The 24953-nt window shown below is 38.8% G+C and overlaps 1 non-coding gene across 1 annotated transcript; it reads right to left on the bottom strand.

Moving 5' to 3' along the window:
- Positions 1–18927: 18927 nt before the first annotated feature.
- LOC141634955 (small nucleolar RNA R71) lies at positions 18928–19034 on the bottom strand. Its single transcript, XR_012539669.1, has one exon. It is a non-coding gene; the product is annotated as a small nucleolar RNA R71 (small nucleolar RNA).
- Between the last annotated feature and the right edge of the window lie 5919 nt (positions 19035–24953).

The raw sequence follows: 24953 nt of genomic DNA, 5'->3' as shown, positions 1-24953 counted from the left end.
AACCTCGTAGTCGCAGTAAACACCTGTGCGGCATCATCAAAAGCAGGGCCAGCAGCTACAACACGAGAAGGGCCGAGGAGCTTAGCCTGCAAACCAGCAGACTGCAAGCGGGACGCAACAAAAGCATAGAACAAAACATCTCCGGCCGCATAAACACCAAGACCACCCAGATGAAAAGGGAATGTAGCAAGGCGCCACTGCCAATCCCCAAAACCCGGCCCTGACGCGGTGACAATACGTTCCAAGCTAGAACGCAGAGCGGCATCAAAAGGGAGAAGGACAGACCCAAAAACACTAGGGGAGCAAGTACGAAGAGAGAAGTAGAGCTTAGATATACCAGTACAAGCTCGAAGAAGAAGCAACTCACACTGCGGGTCCTCAATCCTCGCAACCAAGTCCATCAGCTCAATGGTCTTAGTTACTCTCGTCGCCACAATCTCACTGCTAAAACCAGGACAAGTACTGACAGGTCCTCCCAAAACTGTAACACCGCGCAATGGCCGAGAAATAGAAGTGGGGAAAACCCCCGGAAGCCGGCTCCGTGGATCCTCAACAGGCCAAAAGACCTCCGTCTTGGAGACATTTAGGTGTAAACCAAAACAAGGGCCATCCAACCTAATCAAGTCCAACACCTTCCCCACCTCCAAAGTATCTCCCACAATGGTGCCATCATCTAAGTACCATGCCTGCAAAGTGAGGTCAAAAGTGTCCCGGATCTTGCAAACCAAGGGATGCAAAACCAACGCGAAAAGCAAAGGCCCCAACGGATCACCTGCGTCGAACACCCCGACAAGACCACAAGCAAGTGCTCCCCATAAAAAAGGCGGGCGGGCTGGAATAACAAAACTCCACCCAACGGGAGAGAGCCGGCAACGACGGCGGACCTCCTGAAGCATGGTCGAACGGTCAACAAGGTTGAACGCATTCTGAAATCAACCAAAGACAACATGGAAAGCCCCACTGTTCCCCCGAGCCTCAATGAGCCGGTTCAAGGCATGCAAGATAGCCTCTCCTCCACCGGACACACCCACCCCGAATTGAAGCCCATCAAAATAAGAAGATAAAGACGGGCCAACCATAGAAGCACCAACCTTAGAGACAAGCCGTCTCCGGCACCGTACCGACAAAGAATAGGACGAACTCCACCACCCGGTTTAACGAGTGGTGTGAGAGGAGCGCTGGCAATGTACTCACCCAGAGGAAGAGGGCACCGACCCTCAAGAAAAAGATTAACCACCCTAGTAATAGAAGTGATCAAATCATCGGAGATAGCCACAACAGCGCCACTCAAACAAATCCATAAGGTGTCGAGCACGAAAACCATCCCTCCCACAAGAAGTACCACGAGGGAAGCTCCGAATCATATCCAAGACCACCGCGGAAGAGGCAACCAGAGGATGATGATCCCCAGACAGAGGAGGCAATGAAGGAGGTGGGGCGACAGGATGCTTCTCACGCAGGGCCACGAGAGTGGCATCGGAGTAGGGGGCGACCCCAGAGGAAGAAAGCACTCGTACAGCAGCAGTATAATGGCCATCCGATATCTTCCGCCGGCATTGGCGGAGGTTAAGGTCACTCAAATCGAGATCCTCATCCATAGAAAAAGAAGAAGGACCCTCATCAAAGCACTCCTGTAACAACTGCAAACCTCCCCCAGGTGTCCCCCAAGCAAGAATAGCCCTGGCAATGCTCTCCTCCTGATGCTGACGCCAAATAGCAGTCCGACACTCATGATTACTCCGAGGAGCGAAGGTCCTGAGCAAACAAAGAGGTAAAGCAAGCAAACGAACCCAGCGGGAGAGATCACTAGGGGTATCAAACACCGCATCCAAGGCCCCTTTCAAAGCCCGAGCAAACCCAAGACGACACTTAGGAGGAATAGATTTCACAGTGCGAAGGCCCAAAGACAGCAAACGATCCAGCGAAGATATAGACCACTGAACGAGCTCCACACTATCATCAGAAGAAACCGAAGTAGAAGGAGCCAAAGGTATCGGAATACCATGAATATGGAAGGTGTAAATGCCATCAACACACCCCGGATGCTCCACAATATCACCCCGATTATGCCGACATCTAGCACCAAGAGTATGGGTCATAAAACACACCCCACACAACCAGAGCCCCATCCGTCTCAAAGAACTTTCGGCATTGGAATAAACAGTCAAACTATCGTAAAGAGTCGCGCGTAAGGTCCAACGCCCGTCATGACAATGTCGGTCCCGCAAATGTTTCTTCCAAGCGCCTTAGTAAGGCCCTTACCGAAACCATCCCGACACCCATGAAGACTCGAAAAAGGACAATGGTACCGCACAAGCTCGGGCATGAAGGAACACACCACCAACCTGCACAGAAAACTATAGAGCCACCAACAAACACCACCTGAGCGGAAACCACCACGCACAAGCAGCTAAAAGCTCAAAATGTACCCGCTACTAGCAACCAAAAGGGCAGCCCAGCTGACCACCAATGCACCACCCACTCCGGTGGTGATCAATAATCAACCTAGAAAACCAACACGGCCACAAAGGCAGGCCGGAAAGGAAACCCAACTCCACAGCAGCCGCTGCCCGTATTACCCACACAACCAGCCCAACAGAGATGGCAGAGGTGGCCGGACAACGGAGAACAAAGAGCAACACAACCAGCAGCACGAGATGAAGGAAGGAGAAAAAAAACCGTAACCGAAAAACAAAAAGGAACGGCAAACAAAGGAACGACAAACACTTACCAACCAACAGGTTGTCGGGCAAAGTTGTCAAAACCACCCCTTTAGGCCGGCGACGTGAGGTCTGGTAGCCTAACGGTGGTGGCGGAGGGGAGAACCGGCGCAAAAACGACAGGAAAACCCCGACAATGACAAACTCTCCCCACAAACACCCCTGGCAGCGACGGCAGCCGTAGGAACCACCAAAAAGCACCACCCTGACCGGCGTAAAGGACTGCTTTGAGTGGTGGTTGGAAACCTACAACGGCAGGAAGAAAACACGATGCCCTAAACTCCAAACCCCTGACAAGAAACTACCCGCCAACCCTAAAACGACAACCACCGATGACCCCAAGGCCGACGTCCAGAAAGGCCGGCGAGAGGCGGCAGTCACGGTGATGATGGTTTGGGTGGTAGTAATGGCTGACGTTATTATTATTATTATTATTATTATTATTATTATTATTATTATCTACTTTATTTAAGTTGTTTCTTTTGTTATATAATCCGGGTTGTTACAGTTGGTATCACAGCGAACACGCTCCCAACTCTCGCGTAGTTAATAACTAACACGAAATGACTTAGTAAATGAGTGAGAGTAAATGGAGTAAAAACACTTAAGGACTTGTTTGTTTATGCCTCAATGTTTTATATCGTTATTAATTGTATTACATCTATTGTTCATGTACTTACTTGTTTATGCCTTAATGTTTCGTATTGTATTAATTATATTAAATATTTAGTTCATGTATTTGTTTGTTTATGTCTTAATGTTTATCGCTATTAATTGTATAAAATTTGTTATTCATGTATGACTTTTTTGAGCATGCTTTGTCGATTTTAAAGACGGTCAATTTTAAAAATGTTTTCTGCATGTTACATGTCGCCCATTTTGGTTATATGTTGGTCAAAACTTTTAATCCTTGATAACCTGCGCATTACTCTTATCGTACTTTATCCTTTTGGATCATTTGGCGATGTCGTCCCTGTATGAGGTAATTTTGAAGTTGATCCTCTTATGGTTTGGGCCTTGAGGAAAGAAGTTATGTTTGAGTGTTGTTATAGATGTTCAAGTATGAAAGGAAAGAGCGTTTATTATTATCAGTTTGGTAATGAAGAAGTTTACTTTGGGAATAGTAGTTGTTAAGATGAAGTCTCATTTGAGACAAGTGCTTGTTAAGTTCTTTTATGTGCTTGAGGAAATCTTTATTGATGATAAAGGGTCATGATATTGGGTATAAGATGTATGATTGTGGTTTCATACTTTCATAATGAGTAGATTTATTTTATGATATCATTTGGGAATATTGTGGCTTATGCTCTTAATGGTTAGAATTATTGAATTTTGTCTTTTGTTAATAGAAAAGTTATGCGAGTTATTTATGGATCGAGAATAAAATGCTGAAAATGATTGAATGTCATTATGGAGTTTAGATTGAGCTCCTTGGGAAATTTTGGAGACTATGCTCGTCTTTAATTGGAATACCATATTTGAGAAGTAAGAATCGTTATTGACAATTAGTGAATTATGAAAGATTTTATGATTTATCCATTGGGGAGTTACTTATGTTGGAAAATGTGTCCTCAACAATAGTGCGATCACATGATTTAATATCATAATTAAATCTCGTATAAAGAATACGTAAGGGATGATTCATTTATATAGTCAACTGACCAACATTAATCGGTAACGATTGGCTTGCTAGAGTTTGACGTTACTGTCGTGGGACGGTGGTGGTCAGTTGATCCCTTAGGGTCACACCTAAAGGATGATGCCCTTATCTGTAAAATTGATTAGTTGTATGACGATACAAGTTAATCAATTCCTTAAAACTGAACAATTCAATTTGAGAGAGAGTATTGATATCTTATTGTAATGGAATTAAATAAGATTTATTTTAGTAATTGAAATACTTTATTACTAAAATTGTTTATTGTTTGTGAAACAATAGAGATGAGAATGAATGGTTAATTATAATTACAAGATGTTGTGAATTATAATTATATGACCCATTTTATTTATGTGATCAAGTATCACTAGTCAATTTGTTGTATGTAATTTAATTAATTTATAAAATGATATTTATGTGATAAATATGCATTAAATTAATTAATAACATGTAACATACTACATGTGACATATTGTGTGACAAGTGACAAATTGACAAAATAAAATGGTAGTCCATTTTATAGAAGTGGACCGAAATATAGAGGGTTTAGTGGATGGTGGTGATTTATTTTAATAAGCTAAAACAAACATCATAATAACACTAATCACCTAGCCTTACATGCCTAAGGTTTTGATAAGAACAAAAGCATAAAGTAAGATGCCATCCTTGGTATTTTTTGCTTGCTCCAACCGTGAGACACTCCTTCTTTTGGAGGCTTTTGTTCTTTAATTATTCCTCTTACATACTCATTCATTTATCACATGCAAAAGTTTATGCATTATTCTCTCTACTCTTTAATCTTCCTCTAAAAATATGAGAAGATTCAATCTAAATTGTTCATAAAGATTACTAATATTATTAGTGTAATATATGAGTATTAGTAATCAATTTTAAGGTAAACTACTAAACAAATATCTAGCACATATTATTTAGTAGAGATAAGGGATAATCTTGGGTGAAATCAAGAGGAGTGGCTTCTATACTTGAAGTCTTTGGAGGATCATCCTAATACTCATCATAGCTCAAGAATAAGTGAAGGTAGGAGACCTTACTTGTGCCCACAAAACCGAAATTAACAATGTAAGGGACATTATTTTCTTATAAATCTCTTATTTTGTTATGCATGCACTAGATCTAAAGAATTAGAAATTAAAATGCTAATTTGTTCACTATTAGAAGAGTCTAATAATAGGTATATAAACCTAACAACTTACTGATCGTGCTTTTTAAAGGATTGATTTAAGAGACAAGGATAGTCGTGGCGTTCTAGCGTTGACTTAGGAAAACAACATGTTGAAGATGATTATAAGGAATCATGGTGTTCATCTTTTGAGGATATATAGAATTTCTAAGGATTCATTCATTAAGTGTAATTTGTAACACCCGTTCTTTTCGTATAATAATTTTAAAAATAATTTTTAAATTATTTAATTTAATTAATTTTGTTTTTAAACATAATTCTCATAAAAGTAATATTTTAAAGCTTATTTTATATAAAGATATACGTTTTAGTCAGATAGGAATAATAATGATAATAATAATAATAATAATAATAATAATAAAATTCCGTCTTAAATTATAGTAGATTTAAGACATATTTCTGTCTAGCAATAGACCATCACTTTTTCACATGTGAGACTTGTTGGAATATGTGTCCTCCGACAATAATGCGATCACAACTGTTGATCATGATGATCACATGTTTTAGTCTCATTTTAAGAATACATGTGGGAAGTAATATTTTACAGTCAACTGGTCCACACATATCGGTAATGATTGGCAGACTAGAGTTTGACATTACTGTCGTGCGACGGTGGTGATCAGTTGATCCCCTTAGGTCATACCTAAAGGGTAACACTCTTAATTGATTATTTAATTGATCGTATGACGATACGGGTTAATTAAATTACTTAAAATTGACGGTCGATTTTGGAAGTAATATTTACGTGTCTCATTGAAATTTGATTAGATAAGATACGGTCTAAGTAATCGAATTGTTTTATTACTTGGATGAAATTATTGTTTACGGAAACAATTAAAACGGAATGAATAAATTATTATAAATACAGAATGTTGTAATTTATAATTCGGAAACACTTTTTGGTACAAGTAATTATGAATTACTAGGTTAATTTTATAAGTGACATATTTTATTAATATGTTGATTTTTAATTGTTAAAAATACATTTTATACACATAATGTCATGGAACTTGTGACATGTGACAATTGACAAATGACAAAATATAAAATGGACTTCCCATTATATATAAGTGCCGAAAATAAAATGGAGGGAGTGTAATGTTTAATTTGTGTTAATTATTTAAGTGGAAACAAAATGATTACTACACATTCTAGCCATGCACACCTAGTTGCTTTTGTGAAGAGCATCTTGGTCATGCATTGGCCATTACCCCCCCCCCCCCCCCATACCCGGTTTTCCTAGAGCAAGGCCAAGGGTTTTTGCTCTATATTTTTCCTAATATACACTACAACAAATGTGTGTGGTTATTCATTCATTCATAACATCTAAAACTTAAAGAAAATTTAGAGAGAAAAAATTACTCCTTCTTTCCTCCTCTCTTGACCGAAAAAGCAAGAGACCAAAATAATTTTGGGGTCAATTTTAGTAAGATTAATATTCTTCTAGTTCAAATAATATTAGTCTTTAAGAGGTTATCTTGGGTATATATCTTTGGGAGGGATTCTACCTTTGAATCCTTGTTCTTCCATTTGAAAGGAAAGCTCAAGAACAAGTGAGTAGGAGAACTCATTTGTGCCCATATATCCGAAAACTCAAAGTAAGGAAAACGATTTCTTCTTTATTCTTATTCATGTTTGCATGCATAAGATCTAAATTTAATTTTATGACTAAATTAATTGTCACATATATGAATATGTCGAAATATGAGATTAATAATTTATAACAAGCGGTATCATGTGCCTTAGGTTGTTTGCTTGCAAATCGGTTATTGTTTTTCCGAGTTATACGATTAACAAATAAAACTTATAAATTTGTGTTTATTATGATATATCACTAAATTTATTATGCATGTTAAAGTTTCTGGTACTAAAATATTCATAGGATATTTTGGTTTATTTATGGATTTTATTGTTCATTTTTATTAATAATGGCATTAAAAATGTGATTTTTATGATTAAAATGTCATTTTTGGACTAAAAATAGCTAAACTTCGATTTTTCCTGTGGTTTTTGGATATGTTTTCAAATATATTATCTGCTGATGACCTGCAAATTTTCATAATAAAATGAGTTGTTATGCTCGAAATATGGATTTTTCAAGTTAAAATCGTATTTAAGTGGTAAAATAGGTTGATATGAGTTATATTTCGAATATGGTCATAGAAATTTAGTATGTTGTCATATGAAATTTTACAAGATGTGTGTAAAATAATTGGCTATAATGAAGTCTTTATGCATGATTTATGAATTTTTGATGAAAAATCACATAAATAGTGACTTTAATTAGTAAAAATTGCTAAAACATACTTCATGACTAAAGAAAAACGTCACATGTTGCATTTTATCTTATATTTAAGATATAAAAATGAAAAGTTAATAAAAATAATTTTTCTCATATTTTTATGGAAATAATTGATAAATCCGATAAACCGCAACATTGTTTTTCTCGATAAATTTCGAAATTTTTAACCTAAGTTTTTGAACATTATGAGTGTCACGGTATTTTTTCCAGAATGTTCATGAGTTTAAATTTCAAATTTTGAAATTATTTGAAATTTTTATGATTTATTTGAAGTTTATGACATAATATTGTAATTTTGAGTCCATTTATGAACAATTTTAATAAATATAAGTTCATTATTGTCAATATGTTATTGGAGACTAATTTTGAGTCCTAAGTTGGTTAGGGTAATTAACTTGAACATAAATATGAATTTATGTAATTATTGTGATTATAAAAGGTTAAATCACGCAAATCCGTAAAAACCGATTAATATACGATATTGGCTCCTTAAAGGCGATTTAGCATAAAAATTGGGCATGTTCATACATATTATAATGATGCATTTTATTTATGATTGTCATAATTTTATTTTTATGTAATTTTGAATTATGTAATTTTACTTAGTATGGCCTTAGTTTTAGTTGATATTACCCGAAATGTATGGGAATATCGATTCGGTTGTAATTTATTGTGATCTCGTATCACCGTTTTGTAATTTAATAGATTTATTTTATTTTAATTACAAATGTATAATAGGAAATTATGTAATTTGTTATGTAATTTATTTATTCCGGAGTTCCTTGAAGACGATGCCACTCGAGAAGGCGATCCATTAAAGAAATTTGTTGCCTTGACATGCGTGCCAAGACCGAAGTTCAAGGGACCGAAGGAGTTGGTTTCCGAATTTGTAATAGTTTATTAGATTTTCTATTCTAGGAAGGACATACTAGGATTTTATTTTTTATGCTTTGCATTTTATTTATATGTTGCATGCATCGCTAAATCGCCATAACTAAAACATGCATTATCTTTTAATCGAGTTTATCGACCGTGTCAATTACAATTGTCGTAGTTCACTGCTTTAGTTCACTTAAAACGTGATAGATAATAAATTGACATGACCTCTCGCTAAAAATAAACAATTGAGGCTTAGCCTTACCCAAAAAGTAGAAACCATGAAAACCTAGTTCGTGAGGGAGTGCACTCGGCTTTACCAGGGTACAAACTTTGTTACGTAGGGGAAGTGGGTGATAAATGTCTACCCACCGAATTTATAAAGATGAGGGTTGTTTTCGGCTTTACCGATGCCCAAGTTGATGTAAATTTGGATCATGGACACATTTATTCGAAATTTGGGTTGAACTCAACGAAAGTATTCTCGACAGTTGCCGGATGTGTCTCGGGCTAAAGATAAATTTTAATGTAAATTTATCGACCAAGAGTTCTAAAAGTAGAATCAATTAAAAATTTAATCCACCGAGTTATATTGATAAGGGTTGTATTCGGCTTTACCGATGCCTAAGTTAATATGAATTTGGGTCTTGGAATCATTTATCAAAGTTGGGTAGAGGTCACTAGATAAATGCAATAAAACTTGTTTAAATTAAATTTAAAAGTGTTATTATTATTGAGAAAACGACAAATGTTTTATTCCTTCTATTTTCGTTTTGTAGACCACTTTTATTTCTCATAACAAATGGCCGCTCCAAACACCAACGCCACACCTCTCACTAATACTTCATGGCTCCGATCCTTCATGGATCGTTGTAAACTTGAAAAGAATGGGTCAAATTTCTCCGATTGGGATGCCCAACTCAAATTAGCCGCCCAAGGTGACGACAAGCTTCGTTACGTCACCGAGGCCTCTCCACCCGAACCTAATGCTAGGTCAAGTGCCGCCACTAGGGAAGCATATGAGGCTTACCACAAAGAGTCCGCCACAATGAAAAATGTGTTGATTTTTGCGATGGAGGCGAATCTCCAAAGGAGAGCCTTTAAAATGGGCACTGCTAATGAAATTTATTCCAAACTTGCGATAATGTTTTCACAAACTCTGAGGATCGTCCAATATGAGGCGGCCTCGGCATTCTTTGATCTCGATTTCAAAGAGGGCCAAAAGGTTAGCCCTCACGTGCTCAAATTGTTAGAGTGATGTGACCATAATTAGCGCATATTTAGCCCCCGAATTAGCCTTGTTCCCATGCTTTTTAGTGCATATTTGGGTCATTTCTTATCTTTAGTTCTTTGTTTTGCATATTATTTGAGATTTTGATCCATTGGTAGGAAAGGAGTAAGAATCTTGCATTTTCATGGCAAAACGAGACTAAATTGATCGAATCCAATGACCAAGCATCAAGGAGATACAATATTAGAAGGCCTTTGTACATATTATAGTAGATGAGCAACGTTGAGAAAGGATCCTTGAGTCCCCAAGGAAATCCCCAAGGAATTTATGAAGAAAAGGGAAGAAAAGAAGAAGAAATCTTGCTGAAGAACAATCCGTGCGGATTAACCCCAATCCGGCCGTCCCCACCTGCACAATCCGTGCGGATTCATCCCAAGACGCTCGGATTAGCACTGCCACAATCCGCCCGGATTCCTCCCAATCCGCTCGAGTTCCACCGCCAGAATCCGCCCGTCCTGACACTAATCCGCTCGGATTCCTCTACAGCGCAATTTCGTCTTCTCCAAGCTACAAAGAAAGAAGCCCTTCCTTCGAAAAATACCGGCTCCTCCCTGCTCAATCTAAAAAGTGTAATTACTAGTTTAGCCCTTAGTTAACCCTAATGCATCCCCCTAATTTCCACTATAAATACCCCATTAGTCTAATTAGAAGAGCATGTTCTTCTTATCAATAATTAGAGTAGTTAATACAAATCAAATCTCTCTTTAATTTTGTAATCAACAATTAATCAAGTTCTAATACAAGTTTTATTTCCTTAATCTCTCTTTTGTTCATCCTTTATTTTGGGTAATTGAAGATTATTTGGGTTATTATTGGGAGATTGACAACCTCTCAATCAAGCATCAAGTACTTCTTTTATCTTTGCTTTATTATTGGAATCATTAGTAGGTATAATTCTCTTAATCCCTCTTTAATTATTGTTAATTACTTTCATTTATTCATCATGTTTCCTTTTGTTGGTATGATTGACAACCTTGCTAGCATGATCAACATGATAATGAGTGAGTAATCTCTTAGCTAGGGTTAATGGGTGATTAGGGGAAACCAACATGGGGAATGATTCATGCTTAAATTAATATGCTTTCATGTTTTATTTGCTTGCTTGTTTTGATCTCAACTCATGCATATGTTATATTTGATGAAATGCTAAGCCTATGAATCCTTGCATTTACCACCATCTCCTATCTTTTCAATGAGACTTGTAAGACATAACCCAACTCGAGTCTCATTAGACCATGCATGTTGTTGAGTAGGGAAGACTAAGTTGACTTGTAGGTGTTGTACAATCTAATTGATTCGGCTCCGGGACCCAAACTTTCCTAGGATTGTAAGATATAACCCAACTCAATCCATCACAACAATAATTGCTTGCTTATAATTTGAGAACATGTTTGTATGATCAATTCCCATGATTCCCCTATGACCCCATGATACCCTAGTGCTTTTTAATCAATTGTTTACAACCCTTTAATTCATCTTGCTTGTTTATTTCCATTGATATTTTAGTTTAGTGACCTTCTACATCAACCCAATTTGTGACACCCCTAAGACACCACTAGTTTCAATAGAAATCTCATTTCAATACCCGTCCCTTGGGATCCGACCTTTACTTGCCTCTTTACTAATTGTAGAGTTGTTTGTGAAGCTATAAATTGTGTTTTGATTCGGACGTGACCCAACGACCACACCTTAAATTGTGAACACGAAACGGACCGATCAAAAATGGCGCCTGATACGTGCATTTTATATAGTCTTATTAGCCTACTTTATGCACGTATTTCTATGCTTTTATCGTGGTTTTATGCTACGAAATGCCCCGAATATGCTACTTTGGTTTGTTTTGTCTTATTTGCAGGAATGAACCCAAAAGTAGTGAAATCAAGCCTTTTACCATCCTTTTAGCATGCATTTGGAGGAAGAGTGAATTTGGAGCGGGAATGAAGCTATTTTGAGATGAGCATTGGAGTAAGGAAGTTAGGCGAGCCAAGAGAGTGCTTCAATTTGCTAGTTCCTGCTTGTAAGAGCCATATCTCGAGTTCTACAACAGCTATTAAGGTGATTCTAGTTGTAGGTGAAAGCTTATCCTCTTAGCTTTCCAACGCCACCGACCACGCCCTATTTGTCCAAGTAACGAAGGAATGGCAGCCGTTTGAAGTTCAGTGCGCGAAGTAGGAATTACGCGCTGAGAAGTGCTCGATCGAGAACTATTTTTATTCGATCGAGAGCCCATTTGCTCGATCGAGAGCTACTTCTTCTCGATCGAGTGATTAAAGGGAAAGAAGTCTTCGATCGAGAGGAATGCTAAGGAATATTACTCGATCGAGAGCCTTAAGTGCTCGATCGAGCAACAATCCTTGACGGGCTGGGCTTTTAAGCTTTATTTTCCGCAATTAGGTTAATAATCCTATTTTTCTTATAAATAGGATAGGAGGTCGACATAATTAGGGGGCTTCTCCTCTCTAATTACTCTTAATACTCTGTCACTTTTACACTGTTACTTTGCTCTTTCTTTTCCGGATCACTTAATTCAGTAATTTCTTCCCTTATTCTCTTTTAATGCTTATTTCTTCTTTAATTATTGTCATTGCTTATTTTATTATGAGTAGCTAATTCCCCGTAGTATGTTAGGATTAGGGAAGCCGTGGTAGCAATGTTTTAACTAACTTATATAGATTAGTCTTGCGATAGGAATTGTATTGGGCAACTTAATTGTTATCCGGTCGAATGAATGCATGCAGGAGACCATAAATTTAGTTAACCCCGACCTGGATCGAAAGATTGGAAGGGAAGGCTTGCTTAATTACAATAGGGTATTGCAGTGAGGGCGAAAGTTAAGCTGTTTACGCTCTAGGACGGTTTAAGGACCGAAAGGTGACGACCATAGCTCTTCTTATCAATAGTCTAATCGCCTTAGTATTCCCGATAGTATAAGATCTGAAAGCTGCCACGGTGGACCGACTCTTAGCATACTTCCCTTCTCTTACTGTTAATTCTCTTATTCATTTTCCTTTGCATTAATCTCTAGTTTAGTTAAATCAATCAAACCCCAGCATTGTGACATTTAGACAGATAAACGGACAAATAGATAGTACACCGCCTCCCTGTGGAGATCGACCCTACTTACCGCTGACTTCTGTTAGTTGTACTTAGGTATTTATTTTTGGTACGAAACGACAGTATCAAATTTTGGCCCGTTGTTGGGGAGGCAATCTATTTATTTATTTGTTTAAATTTTTATCTGTTTTTAGCCTCGGGGATTTTTTCCTTGAGGCCGTTCCGATCTTTTTCCTTGAGTCTTTGTTTTGATAGGCCTTACAGTACTACCTAGACAGTTCTAGGTGAAAGAAAGACGATCAAAGGGAAGGCTTGAGTACCTTTGACCCATCACCGATGTCCCATTATATGGAATGGGTGATCTGCTCATGCGGAGATGTGGTCCGCCGAGCACAATGCAGCGGTAGTTGTGCCGCCACATCCACCCTATCAATGGCCACCGCAACAAGACCCTCCAGATATACAAGAAGAAGAAATTGCGGAGCTGAAATCTTATTTGGAGACACTTGCATCTCAAGTGCAAGCTCAGCAAGATTTTAATAGACAATTCCACGCTCAATTCCTTGAGCTCGAGTCCGTAGTTGCTCGGATAGCCGAGATGGAGCTAGAAGAGATCGTGGAGTGGACATATTCAGTGGTGACGCTTGTATCACAAATGCAAGAGAGAAGTAAAAATATGGACGCTCGATTCCGTGAGCTCGAGTCCGTAGTTGCTCGATTAGCACGGTGAGATGCAAGAAGAAGAGGTATACCTTCGAGAGCGGTTTCTCCCCTGAGAAAACCGTGTTGCCCAATGCTGAGGATGACCTCTATGACTCGGATGACGAGTGCCTATCTTATTTCACTGTCCCACGCGAAGATTTCAGCCTTGTACAGGAGGAATCACTCGATCGAGTGACTAATACTAGTCGATAGAGTGATTTTCCAGGAGAAACAGCTCGATCGAGAGAAATTGCTGCTCGATCGAGTGGAATTCAGGAGGAAGTTGGTCGATTGAGTGACTATCCTACTCGATCGACTGACTTGGCCATTGGGAGCATTGATGCGTTACTTGGGGTCGTTTTAGACGATAATTTTGATGATAATAACGGATACGGTGAGTCCCCCTTATTCAAAGCCGAAATGATGCGCTTGAGGCCGAGATTTACGGGACGAATTCCACTGAGGGCGACGAAAGGACAGCTGAGTCGGTATTTGCTCCTAGCACGGATGAGGTATTACATTCCTTTGTCAGTGATTCCGCCGTTGAGAGCAGCCAACCTGAGGTAGTAAACGGTAATTTTATTATTGTTTGTATACTACCTCGTCTGATTCATGCTTTTCCTTTTAATGTTTTACCCCCTCCCATGTGGACGAATAGATTAGCAATTATTCACCATCCTTGTCGTCTCAATTTTGTCAATCTGAAATGGAGCCCCACTTTATCGTCTATTGCTCCCGCGCTCCTATATTTTGTGGATAAATTTAGGAGCTCGCATAGGAAATTTGTTAGGCTTACACGGCTGTATAATTTTATTTCCTATTTCTGTATTCCACTTTGGTGCTACTTATGCTTTTTTGTAGCACATGCGCAGCTATTTTACAGGTTGTTGCGCGCTTTGAGCTGTTTTGATTGTAGCTGATTATAGTGGCTCGAAGAAAAAGAAGGTCGAGCTGGGACCTGACTGAAGCTAGCGCTACCCGGGAGGCAACCCGGAGATTTTATTTTGCATTTTATTTAATTTCAGTTGTAATAAATGGTTTTATACCATAAACTTTCTCAGTATGCTTGTCTTGTTAGTCTGCGGGCTGTTTTTATTGCGTTTTTGCAGGTATGCACTGGGGATTACTCGATCGAGTACTTTTTGTACTCGATCGAGAACTTTTGCTGCTATATTCACTCGATCGAGTGAAATATTTACTCGATCGATCACCTGCAGAAGAGAGAACCACTCGATCGACAACTATTCCAGTCGATCGAGCAGTTTTAGACGCCCACTCTACTCGATTAGCTGCTATTCTTCTTGATCGAGTGTTATTAACTTGGATTGGCTTCCTGAGACGGTTTTCCGGGCCTTAGCAACCTCCCATTTCATGGTCGGTTTGGGGAGGTCCCTTATTTCGCGTATCTTGTGAGTCCTCCGTATTTACTCTCCTTCTCCTTCAGTTTGCATTTCCTTTCCATGTTTTGGTACAATGGGGGCATTGTACGGTTTGGTTTGGGGAGGTTATGCATCCATATCTGTGTCTGCATATTGTTTTTTATTGCATTTAAGTTATCACGTTTAATTTTTCTGTTTGCATTGTTATTTATTTCATAAAAGTTTAAAAATCCATAAAAATCAGAAAATTGTTAAAAAAAATTCAAAAATTTCACGTTTATTTTAGCATATAGGTTGAGTCGGAACGGTGGATTTCAATGATGAAATTGCACTATATCTGTCTTTTTGCTTAAGCCTTGCATTGAACTATTAATCTTATTAGCTTCGTCTTTTTGCATGTCTACGAGTTAATGTTTAATTTAGCTGAACGAATAGACTTGACCTGAAATTTTGGCAAGCTACTTATAATTTCTAAGATTTAGAGCCTTATAAACTGGTGTCATTTGTGACCAGTTTCATGTAGGATTGTGAGTAGTATACTCCTTGCCTAGCATGTTCATCAATTTGCACATATATGAAATTCAATTGCTTTTTGCCTACATACATTCGGGTTAGTGGTTGGTGTCACATGCAGGGAGGTGCTTACAATTTCCCTTTCTTTCACTTTTACCCATTTAACTCCACATTAGCCAAATTTGCCTGTTGACCCTTAACTACATTCCAAATTTAGCTTTTGTCAAGCTAGTTTAGAGTGTTTGCGGTATATTGTCTTTTGTATCAAGTTTGGCTCATATCATATTGATTTGGAGTTGGTAATTTATGAAGAAAAGGAGGTTGATGAGAAAAGAAAACGAAAAAAAAAAAAAGGAAGTCAAAAAAAAAAACCGAAAGGAAAAAGAAAAAGAAAGAAAAAAAAAAAGAAAAATAAGAAATGAAAAAAAAAAGATGTTGTTTGATTAGTAGACGGTTTCTGCTCCTATGTTCTATCTTATATCATTTGAGGAGTATTTTCAGTTTGGTTTGGTGAGTTTTATGCCAAATGAAGGGGCATGTGCTTAATTCATAATTGAGTTGGAAATGGATATGTCTCATATGGTTCTGTTTAGGTACTAGCTTGATCACCTATACCTCCACATTCCCATAACATGTTTTGCCTTTTCTTACCCATTGCCTCACTTTACCATATTTTTGTAAGCCCTCGGCTGTGACAGGACCTTGTTTGGTTAGAATGTGTGAACGGTAGCTAGAATTGTCTATCATATTAGTTGCATGCATGTTCATGTGGGTCGTAGTCTAGGTGAGCGACTATACTTCTTTTCTCCCTTACATTCATATGCTTACCCTTTGCTTCATGAGAGAAGAGTGACCCGTGAGAGTCCATCATTAAAGGTCTTGCAAGGTCGACGGTTCAGCTTTATTATAAACATCTTATAACTCGTTTGCATTTGACTATTTGCTATAGGTGTTAGTTTGCTTGCATTAAATTGGCTTAAGTGGGCATTTGTAGCTAGCTCTGAGTTATCTTTTTCCGTTCCTTTAGTTGCATTTTAGTTTACTCGGGGACGAGTAAAGGTTTGGTTTGGGGAGATTTGATACGTGCATTTTATATAGTCTTATTAGCCTACTTTATGCACGTATTTCTATGCTTTTATCGTGGTTTTATGCTACGAAATGCCCCGAATATGCTACTTTGGTTTGTTTTGTCTTATTTGCAGGAATGAACCCAAAAGTAGTGAAATCAAGCCTTTTACCATCCTTTTAGCATGCATTTGGAGGAAGAGTGAATTTGGAGCGGGAATGAAGCTATTTTGAGATGAGCATTGGAGTAAGGAAGTTAGGCGAGCCAAGAGAGTGCTTCAATTTGCTAGTTCCTGCTTGTAAGAGCCATATCTAGAGTTCTACAACAGCTATTAAGGTGATTCTAGTTGGAGGTGAAAGCTTATCCTCTTAGCTTTCCAACGCCACCGACCACGCCCTATTTGTCCAAGTAACGAAGGAATGGCAGCCGTTTGAAGTTCAGTGCGCGAAGTAGGAATTACGCGCTGAGAAGTGCTCGATCGAGAACTATTTTTATTCGATCGAGAGCCCATTTGCTCGATCGAGAGCTACTTCTTCTCGATCGAGTGATTAAAGGGAAAGTAGTCTTCGATCGAGAGGAATGCTAAGGAATATTACTCGATCGAGAGCCTTAAGTGCTCGATCGAGCAACAATCCTTGACGGGCTGGGCTTTTAAGCTTTATTTTCCGCAATTAGGTTAATAATCCTATTTTTCTTATAAATAGGATAGGAGGTCGATATAATTAGGGGGCTTCTCCTCTCTAATTACTCTTAATACTCTGTCACTTTTACACTGTTACTTTGCTCTTTCTTTTCCGGATCACTTAATTCAGTAATTTCTTCCCTTATTCTCTTTTAATGCTTATTTCTTCTTTAATTATTGTCATTGCTTATTTTATTATGAGTAGCTAATTTCCCGTAGTATGTTAGGATTAGGGAAGCCGTGGTAGCAATGTTTTAACTGACTTATATAGATTAGTCTTGCGATAGGAATTGTATTGGGCAACTTAATTGTTATCCGGTCGAATGAATGCATGCAGGAGACCATAAATTTAGTTAACCCCGACCTGGATCGAAAGATTGGAAGGGAAGGCTTGCTTAATTACAATAGGGTATTGCAGTGAGGGCGAAAGTTAAGCTGTTTACGCTCTAGGACGGTTTAAGGACCGAAAGGTGACGACCATAGCTCTTCTTATCAATAGTCTAATCGCCTTAGTATTCCCGATAGTATAAGATCTGAAAGCTGCCACGGTGGACCGACTCTTAGCATACTTCCCTTCTCTTACTGTTAATTCTCTTATTCATTTTCCTTTGCATTAATCTCTAGTTTAGTTAAATCAATCAAACCCCAGCATTGTGACATTTAGACAGATAAACGGACAAATAGATAGTACACCGCCTCCCTGTGGAGATCGACCCTACTTACCGCTGACTTCTGTTAGTTGTACTTAGGTATTTATTTTTGGTACGAAACGACAGTATCAGCGCCGTTGCCGGAGACGGTGTTTACTTGATTTAGATTTCCTTTTATTGTTATTAGTTGTGTCTTTCTTCGCCTTGGGAAGTAAAAATCCTCAAGGTTTGTTCTAATTGTTTTCGAGTTGTTTGATATTTTGCATGTCTAGAAGGTCACAAGGTGATTTGTTACCTTTTGACCGTGAAATTGAAAGAACCTTGACGAACAATAGGAGATTTGCTAGGAGGAATTTGAGAGCTATTAGTGAGGTTGTTCAACCAACTATTGAGTTCACAAACCCTTTCGCAAGAGAAGGAGAGGAGAACCCATTACACAATACCCCACAAAATCAACCTACAATGCCTAAATTCTCATTACATTCCGTACCCACCGAGGAGAACCTACCCAATGGTACTCCTACACCACAACATCTAACCGGAAATTTTATTGCCAAATCTGCCTTTATCCAATTAGTCGAAAGGAGCCAATTTGGGGGGATGCCTAGTGAAGACCCTCATTCTCATATGGAAACCTTTTGCGACTATTGTGATGCGATCTCTCAAACCGGTGTGACTCAAGACCAAATTCGATGGGTCTTATTTCCTTTTTCTCTAATCGGCACCACGAAACAATGGTTGAAGGGCCTTGACAAGGCCACTCTCGGAATAGATTCTTGGAAGAAGTTGGCTCTAGCTTTCTACAAAAAATTCTACCCACCGGAAAAGACTAACATGCTAAGAGCTCAAATTACGGGTTTTAAGCAAAGGGATGAAGAATCTTTGTATGAAGCTTGGGAGCTGTTCAAGGGAATTTGTTGCTCATGTCTTCACCATGGACTTAGCGAATGGTTCTTGGTACAACATTTTTGGAACGGTTTATATGATGATTCAAGGAACATTCTCAACATGGGATCAAATGGAATGTTCACCGAAGTTGATGACAATCAAACATGAAACAAAATTGAGGAAATGGCGGTCCATAACTCACAATATAGTAGACCTCGCAAGGCTACTAGAGGAGGAAAGCATGAAGTGGACTCCGTTACTCAATTGGGTGCTCAACTTAGTGCTCATATTGACACAATCAATTTGAAGTTTGAAAAAGCTATGGCTAGACTTGAAGAAGTCTCAAAATCACCAAAGCATCATGTTAATGCCATGACAGCATCCTCATCAATCCCAAGTGGGATATGTGAGAATTGTGGAACTTTGGGACATGACCAAAGTGAATGTAGGGGAACAAATGAACAAGTGAATGCTTTCCAAGCATACAAGAGTGGTACCCCTTATTCCAACTATTACAATGAAAACACCAAGTTTCACCCAAATCTCTCATACAAAAGCCAAAATGTTCAAAACCCTCAGACAACATACACTCCACCACCCATGAGAAACCAAAATCAAAGACCCTTTTACAATCAAAACCAAGGTTACCAAAATCAAAATCCATACAATCACCAAAATGACCAAGGTTTTGATGTCCAAAAAGCGGTCCTCCAAATGCAAAAGAATCAACAAGAATTTTTCACTCAAATGCAAAAAGATAGTCAAGCAAAGGAAACCACCATCAACAACATTCTAGCTCACACCAAGATGTTGGAAACACAATTGACTCAACTAGCATCTTCAATCTCACAAAGACAAAAGGGGCAATTACCACCTCAAAGTAATCCCCCAAGACATAAAACGGTTAGTGCCATTCACTTGAGAAGTGGTACAAGGTATGAAGCACCGAAGAAGCAAGTTGAGGATGAAGTTGTGGAAGCTAGTGATAAGGAAGAAATTGTGCAAAACTCCAAAGATGGAGAATCATCAAAAGAAGAAAGTAAAGAAAAATGAAGACAAGGTCAAGGAGAAGGAGCCCATTGTGATTAGACTTCCTTTTCCAAGTCGTCAAGCCAAGCCCAAATTTGATGACCAACTTGGAAAGTTCATGGAAATTGTGAAGAATTTGGAAGTCTCAATTCCTTTCACGGAATTAATAAATCACGTGCCGGCCTATGCGAAATACATGAAAGATATCCTCACAAAGAAGAAGTCAATCCGGAAACTTGAGACTATCGCCTTCACTAAGGTGAGTAGTGCAATACTTCAAGGGAGTTAACCTCCAAAACTAAAGGATCCGGGAAGCTTCTCAATACCGTGTACCATTGGCGACACAATGATCAACAAAGCCCTATGTGATCTAGGGGCTAGTGTGAGTGTTATGCCGTACTCGGTGAGTAAGAGGTTGGGGATGGGAGAGCTTAAATGCACAAACATCACACTCCAAATGGCCAATAGATCGACGAAGACACCATTAGGGATATGGGATGATGTCCCCGTGCGAATTGGGAAGTTTTTCATCCCGGTGGACTTTGTCATTGTTGATATGGAGGAAGATTCCAACATTCCAATCATTCTAGGAAGACCTTTCCTACACACCGCGGGTGCGGTGATTGATGTGAAACATGGTGAGCTCACTCTAGAAGTGGGAGATGAAAGCATAACCTTTAATCTTGACAAGACTATGAGAGCTCCTCGTTTGCATGAACCGTGTTTCATGATTGATCATTATAGCCGAAAGGATGAGAGGAAGAAATCGGAACTCCAATGGAAGAAGAAAATTGAAGATGCTCCATTCAAAGAGCAAGTGAATTGTGACAAGGAGAGCTTGCAAAGATCATCAAAATCAATCAAAGAAGAAGAAGATGGCCTCATTGGCCAAGAGAAGAATTTGGGAGAGTTGTCTCCATCAAATCAAGAGATTTTCAATGATCAACTTAATGAAGTTTGTGGTCTTTGGGACGACGAATTTGAAGGGATTTTTAATCCCTACATTGGTAATGCCATCGATCAAGACCGATAACAAGGGCCAAGGTCTATTGAAGACCTCTACCATGATAATGAACAAGCTTTTGATTACTTTTTCAAGGTGTTGAGCAACATCAACAACACCTTGGACATGCCCCCTTGACATCTCATCAAGAATGAGAGTTTGGTGGAGTCCTCCCTAAACCACCGTTTGTAAATATTTCTAACCCCCTAACTCGCATTTCAATTCTTGTATTGCATTTTTTGTCATCTTTAGATTTTTATTTACTTTGATCAAGATAATTGTCATGCTTGAGAGAAGTTAGGGAGGGACTAATAATTTCAATTGATGTGTAGTGCTTTAGCTTAGTGTGGGGATGGCAATTGCCTAGGCTATCCATGCCTTAGTAGTGCCCCCACAATGAAGAACACAAGATATGAAGAAGAATCGAAGAATGACAAGGGATATGCATTGTACACGGATGGAACTGAATCCGGGTACAAAGGGGCCGAACCCGAGCGGATTCAGGAGAATCCGCCCGTCTATAGACAATCCGAGCGTATTGGGTAGAAGACGCACGTCCCTATGAGCAGAATTTTTGAAAGATTTTTTACTGTAAGAGAATCCGGGCGTCCTGAATAGCAATCCACTCGTCCTTGAAAATCCGCCCGTCTTGTGAGGAAGACGCCCGTCGTCTCTACTGAGGAAAACAAGAAAAATTCCTGGACTGAAATCCGTCCGTCTTCTGAAGAATTCGCCCATCCCGTGTCAGCGAATCCGAGCGTCTTCTCTTAAAGACGCCCGTCTTTAGGCGAGTTTTTCCCAACCCAGAAAGTGCAGAATCCGCCCGTCTTGAGCAGAAACCGCAGGGATTGCCCCTGCAGTTCGAATTTTTTCGGGCTTTATAAAACCCGTCCCACCTTCATTCATTCATTCATTCACTCATAACACTACTTCAAAACATCAAAACCCTCATCCTCTCCATCACAAAAACAAAATTCCTCAACTACATTCACCAAAATCAAATCAAATCATCCTTTTAACAACAAATCAATCACTCCTTTTTCAATAAAAATCAAAACCAAGCACAAAATCTTCAACCTTTGAGTCGATTTTTTAATTCATAAAGGCAAAGCCTTTCACCTTTAAATCGATTTGGGTACACTACAAATTGAAGATTTTTCATTCTTTTCTTGGTTAATTCATCAATGGCAAGGACTAAGGGAGCAACAAAGGCAACAAAGGCACCAAAGGCTAAGACACTTTCACAAAGGTAAAAGGCTCTTCAAGCAAAGAAAGCATTGGCTATGGTGGTAGCAACCCCAAACTTGGAAGTGCAACAACAACAACAACCTTCTATGGGAGCAACAACATCTACAACTCCGGAAATTGATCAACTTTTGCATTATCCGGAGGTAACTTTTATTTCCGAAACCCATAGAGATACTTTTGCCAAGTTTGCTAGGAAATCATTTCAATCCACCAAGTTTATTTGTGAAGATACCTTAGAAAAATTGAGTGTTCTTGAGCAAACTAGAGCCTTTTTCAAAGCAATGGGGTTGGAGAAATTGTTTGAATCAAAAGAATTGACATACCCCTCCCTTACCTTGAAGTTTTTGAGTTCTTTGAAAGTCACCAAAGTTGAGACTAGGGAGAACCTCGAGTTTCGTCTAGCTAATGTTAGTAGACGCATTTCCTTTAGGGAATTGGGTGATATTTTGGGTCTTAGTGATGAACCGAGTTATTTTAAGAATTATGGAAAGTATGACCCCGACCCTCTTTGGAAGGCAATTTCCGGAAGGAAATTTGAGGATTTTCATGCGAGTCGTGCTCTTTTAGTCCACCATCCAGGCATAAGGGTATGGCACAAGGTCATAGGAAACACCATTATTGCAAGGAAAGATACCAACCATTTCACCAAACTTGATTTTATTCTTCTTGAATCGGCTTTGAACATTGGAAGAGTACACACCAAGCCTTTCAACTCTTTAAGGCTTTTGGTAGATAGATGGCTCAACATTGATTGTGGGAAGAATGGCACTACCGTTATTGTCAATGGCGGCCTAGTCACTATCCTAGCTAAATACTTTGATCCTAACTTCAACAAGAATAACAAGTATAAAGCAAAGGAGGGTGGTCATCTTGTTGATATGCATACTATGATACACAAGTACAAGTGGGTTGCCCATAATCCTCTTGACACCGAGTATAGATGGCTCACTAGTGAGGCTAGATCGTTTACTTTGCCTTCAAAGATTTGTCGTCTAAGCGTCCACCGGACCAATTATCTACTTCCCCTTTCAAAAGAGGCCGAGTATATTATCCGACAACAAAAGGGTGAACTTGAAATGCCCTCCTCTTTCATTGTCACACAACCTTACCCTTTTGAGTACCAAGAGTTCAAGCCGGAAGGTGTTGAAGCAAGAAATGATTATTTGACTCTTCTCATGCAAGCAATGCACAAGCAAGCCTTTGAGGATCGGAAAAATGCTTACTTGGCTCAATATCCACCCCTCCTACACTTACCTAGGCAAGGATTACTTGATCCATCATGTCCTTTTCCTAGTTGGGCGGATAGAGAAGTCCTATTTCCGGGTGCATCTAGGGTCGTTTCGGGTGACAATGAGGTTGTCGGTAATGAAGAGGTTGATGATAACATTGATGAGGAAGCAAGTGAAGAAGGAGAAGAGGATGGTGAGCAAGATGATGAGCAAGGTGAAGAAGAAAGTGAAGAAGCAAATGAAGAGAGAAGTGGCAATGAGACCACTTCTAATGAGGAAAGTGATAATGGTGATGATATGATGGAAGATTAGCAAGCCTTGGAGGCTCCTACCCTCTCATGGTTTGTCTATTTATCTCTTTGTTTTAATTATTTTCTTGATCATTGTTGGAGTAGTCCTAGCACCATAGAGGACTCACACCTCGGTACCATTGAGGTGTTCTCATTTTATTGTTCCCACTTTCAAAATCCAAAATGACAAATTAGTTTCATGCATTGCATAGTGTGTGCATGAACTACACCCATCCTTGGACATTAGCAATAGTGTCTAACTCGGTTTGGGGAAGTTAATGCATACACAATGGGAGGTAATCTAAATTATCCTCTCCGTCATAACAAAAACCATGCATCATGTAGTGTAGACTAGTGTAGATTGCATTTAGTATAGAAACCATGCATCATCTTTGCATAATTTCCCATCATTTTGGCCATTGAGGACAATGCCCATATTAGTGTGGGGATGGGGAATTCTAACTTAACTTTATATTCCAAAATGATAAAAATTGAAAAATTTTGAAAATCATAAAAATTTGAAAATTAAAATGCCAAAAACATGTTTATTTCCTTTTGTAGTGTAGTCTTATATATATTATTGTATATATTGTGTTTGTTCTATCCTTGTTCACATTGATTGACTACGCCACATCCGAGACATGAGGATCATGAAGACCGCATGGTATGATCTTTCCAATCTCCTTTTTCCTCTTTATGTTAATGACTATGTGGCTTTATTTTGTTTGATGCGGTATAACAATGTGAACTTAGGACTTGCATTTAGTTTATATGTCATATTAGTTGATAGAATCACTTGCATTAGGATGTTTATATTAGTTGCATCATAGCATATAGTCGCATTTAGATAAAAGTTTTGAAAAATGCCTAATTAGGAATTTTGACAAGAGCAACTAAGCCATTACAAATACTTTTTCAACTTAAGACTTTGCCTACTAGAATGGTTGTAAAACACCCTAGATAGTGTCATACTAGTGTCTTTTGACCCATGACCCAAAGCCTAGTCAAGGGTTTGCATGTGAGTCACCTATCCAACCCCGTGATGCGATGTGGACTTGGTTAACTTGTCTAGGTGACCTTGATTGACCTTGTGGTAAGGCAACCCAAAAATACTTTTCTATCAATAAGCTTGAAGTGCTCATTTTAAAGAATTTTGTCATGTGGAAGTAATTT

The sequence above is a fragment of the Silene latifolia genome, chromosome Y (genome assembly GCF_048544455.1).
Source record: "Silene latifolia isolate original U9 population chromosome Y, ASM4854445v1, whole genome shotgun sequence".
Lineage (NCBI taxonomy): Eukaryota > Viridiplantae > Streptophyta > Magnoliopsida > Caryophyllales > Caryophyllaceae > Silene > Silene latifolia.
The sequence above is the reverse complement of the archived record's forward strand: the minus strand, read 5'-3'. Positions and strand labels throughout refer to the sequence as shown.